The sequence below is a fragment of the Octodon degus genome, unplaced genomic scaffold, assembly GCF_000260255.1.
Source record: "Octodon degus isolate 3935 unplaced genomic scaffold, OctDeg1.0 scaffold00021, whole genome shotgun sequence".
Taxonomy (NCBI): Eukaryota; Metazoa; Chordata; class Mammalia; order Rodentia; family Octodontidae; genus Octodon; species Octodon degus.
Window position 1 is genome coordinate 13,897,213 of NW_004524597.1, and position 3,694 is coordinate 13,900,906.

Consider the following 3,694-nt stretch of genomic DNA (forward strand, 5'->3'; position numbering starts at 1 on the left):
TTTTTTTCTCTTTTCAAGACAAAGTTCTCACTATGCAGTTCAGGTTGGCTTTGAGCTCATTTTGTATCCCAGGCTGGTTTTGAACTCACAGTGATCCTTCTGCCTCTGCCTCCCAAGTGCTGGGACTATAGGTGTGCACCACAATGCCCAGCAGGAAACTAAAAATTTTAAATACAAGCCTGCCAAGGATACCCACCAAGACCAAGTGGACATGTGCTGCAGACCCAATAACAGAATATTCCTTCCTTTTATAAACCTCTGTCTTTACTGCTTTGTGTAACTGATGGCCTTACAATGTGACTTCAAGTATAATGGGACACTTCTTTTGTGAAACTGGCAGAGGCTGATAGTGGCTTGAAGGGATTCCCAGGGGTGTAATCCTCAGCTGCTGCGCCTATCCCTGGAGCCAAACACCTGAGGCTATGGGAGGGGCTCCCAAGGTTGACAGAACTCTGTACCTGTTCTTAGGAGAGTGACCCTGACCACAGTCCACTCTCAAGCTCAAGAGACAGTGTAGGTGGTGGCCAGTCTTGGCCCCGTGACCAAACACTGCCATCATAGCCCACTCCTTTTTTGTTTTGGGACAGCGTCTTGCTTTGTAGTTCAGGCTGCCCTTGAACCAACTATGTGGCCTAAGTAGTCCTGGAATTCATGGTAATCCTTTTGCCTCTGCCTTCCAACTACTGGGATTACAGGTACGTGCCACTATTACAGAAAATAGACCAAACATGGCACTGAGAAGTTTTAGGAGGCAGTTTATTTACACTGGTGGGCTTGAATGGGATCTTTCTCCCAGAGTCAGAGCCCTACCCCAAAGAGTTTGGGGACCTATATAGGGAGGGCAAGAGGAGAGGCACAAAGGCAAATTTTACGCATTTGATTTGAAGGCTGGATGACATCATGGGTTGCTAGGAGAGTTTAAACATCTCAAGTTACATTGTAAGACCATCAGTTAAACGAGCTTCGGTTTCACAAAGGAAGAAATGTCCCATTACATTTGAAGTCACATTGCAAAATCATCAGTTACACAAAGCCAGTGGAGACAGGGGTTTATAAAAGGAAACAATGTTCTGTTATTGGTCCTGCCAGGTGCCTGAGCCTTTTAGAAAGATGTGGGACCCACCTAACTAACCTGAAGACAAGGATGAACTGACAGGAAGTTTCCACCTGTGCCACTCTCCAGATATCCAAGGATTTATACACACACCACACACACACACACACATCACACACACACACACACACACACACACACACACACACACACACACACACACACACACAGAGTCGCTGCATAGGCATAGAGAGATGCACAGCGTCTTTACTAGGGAACCAAATGGGTCCAGAGCGCTCAGCGGCCCCGAAACTACATTTCCCAGAAGCATGTGCTACCTCACGGTCTGTCTTGCCCCTTTCTGGCGCCCTTGGGCAAGGAAACGCTCAGCCTGTGTGAAGCAAAGGCTCTCGGGAATGGTAGTTCGCGTTTGGTCCGCGCAGGCGCACTTTCTCGCCCGCGGTCGCCAGGCTGCTCTTTGTGGCGATGGCTGTCCTTTTGTAGAAGATTCATGATGCTCCCTCGCCTGTTGGTCCGACTGCCCTTTGGCTTTTCCATCCGCCTGGGACCTGGGCCTAGACCCCACACGTGAGTCGCCTGGACACCGCAAGAGTGTGTGACAGGGTGACACAGCGCTTGTGTGAAGGAGACGTGGTGCCACCCGATGTGGGTGTGTCTGTGGGCGGATGTGCTGGGTCCTGATCCAAGTGAGGCGTGTAGTGCGTTGGCCAAACCTGCCTCAGCCGGGACGCGGGGAGGGGGCTCCGTGTGGGGTTGTTGCTGCCGCAGGCGTGTGTGCGACCCCGCGGTGCTGACCTGCAGGCCTCCGTCCCAGAGCCCCAGAAGTAGAACTTGCACCTAGGGGCCTGACCTGCTGTCCAGGAGGCTGCAGAGCTGCTCACTCCAGGGAGTGCTGCCAAGGGGCGTCATGGAGACCCTAGCCCTGAAGCCCGAGGAGACAGGTACAGCCCTCTTAGTTGTTGGGTTGTTGATTTGCACTTGAATAGACTGACACTTTGAGAGGTCAGTCTAGTTTCCCAGAAGCACCAGCCAGGCTGGCCTTTTGCTTTTTCACCCTACACGACCATTTATTTGTTCCCACGTGCTAATGGGAGGAAAGGAATAGCAGTGTTTCCTCTTAAAATATCGGAGACACCAAGAGGCAAAACTAATTCCCTGGTGCTGTATTTGATTCTGCCAGATAGTGGGACTCACTCCTTGCTAGATACACCTGAGTAGTTCCTGCCTTTTCTAATTCCTGTCTGTGCCTCGGCTGGGTAGGCTTTACTTGGGTGGTGGCGGTGGCAGAACAGACTCTTTGATTTATTTCTCCATCCTCAGCGCTTTTTACTTAAGACTCTGCTCTTTCCCCCAAAGAGAATCCAGAGACTAAATCAGGTTGGGATCTGCAGGAAGCCAGATCTGAGGTGAGTGCCTCCTTTCTTCCTTTATGAAAAGGGTTAGCACACTTTCCCTCCTATTCTTGGATCTGCAATCAACCAAGGACTTCCACCTTGGAACGTGTTTTTGAGTGCTCAGGAAGTCTGGGGAGTGAGAACAGCTCCAGTTGAAGACAGTATGGGTGACACCCCAGGTGTCTGTATGTGATCAACTTTCATGAATGCCTCTTCCAGCCTTATTGAGTTTGAGGGGTGGATCAGTTGCCAGGACCTGTATAGCCAAGAGCTGTGCTCTGAGCTCTGAGGGGTGATCAAGTAGATGCCAGTTCACATGAAGTCACTTTGTCCATCTCCACATGCTGGCCAGGGCTTGTTGCAGACCCAGAGGATGTTTCAAGTGGGGGGGTGTTTGCTGGAGTACAATCAGGCAAGAACTTTTGGGAGTACCAGAGTAAGAGTGATGGTAGGGGATGCATTACTGTTTGCTTTCATCTGTACCAAATTTCTGGTGTGGAGCTTTCATGGAAAAAGCCAAAAGTTTAAAGAAACTTTGGAACCAATTAGGAATTAGCCCTAGGACCACTTCTGTGCTAAGTGGAGCTCAGATCCCCTCCCTTACAACTTTTGAACTTTGCTTCTCATTTTTTTCCTGCCACTAAAACCGCCCCTACCATATGGTAAAATTTATTCATTTAGGTACCAGGAATCAAACTCAGGACCTTGTACTTGCCAGGCTGGCACTTATTACACTGAGCTGTATCCCTTGCCCCATATGGTAAAATTTGAAAGGGTATAGTTGACAAGAAGAATAAAGGAGGAAAGAAAGGTCTGGAGGGTTGAGGACTCATTGAATGCTTTTTAGAATTTTGTGATTCTGTTCATCTTCCAGATGAAAGATACAAGATGTGATTACAGAAAGGTAGAATACTGATTTTAGAGAAAGCTGTAAAATATGTATTGAGAGACATGCCTAGCTTCTGGGGTATTAGAATGATCTGAAGTTCTGTGAAACACTCAAAGATATATGGCAATCAAAGGCAGTGTATGAAGCAGGATATGGTAGTAGACCTCTGTAATTCTAGCTCTTGGTAGGCTGAACTAGGAGGATTACATGAATTCGAGGCCAGCCTGGGCTAGGTATTAAGTTCAAGGCCAACCTGAACTACCTGTCTCAACAAAACAGCACAAACAAATAAACAAAAGAACCCCCAATACCTAAAAATTTAAAAACAAAAATAAA

General features: G+C 48.1%; 1 protein-coding gene across 3 annotated transcripts in view; it reads left to right on the plus strand.

Annotated features, from left to right (window-relative positions):
• Positions 1-1,544: 1,544 nt before the first annotated feature.
• Positions 1,545-3,694, plus strand: part of Znf74 (zinc finger protein 74) — a 19,940-nt gene continuing 17,790 nt past the window's right edge. For all 3 annotated transcript variants that reach the window (XM_023711803.1, XM_023711804.1, XM_004628157.2), the window contains exons 1-2: positions 1,545-2,016; positions 2,396-2,481. The gene's annotated coding sequence lies outside the window, so the exon portion shown is untranslated. The remainder of the gene's footprint in view (positions 2,017-2,395; positions 2,482-3,694) is intronic.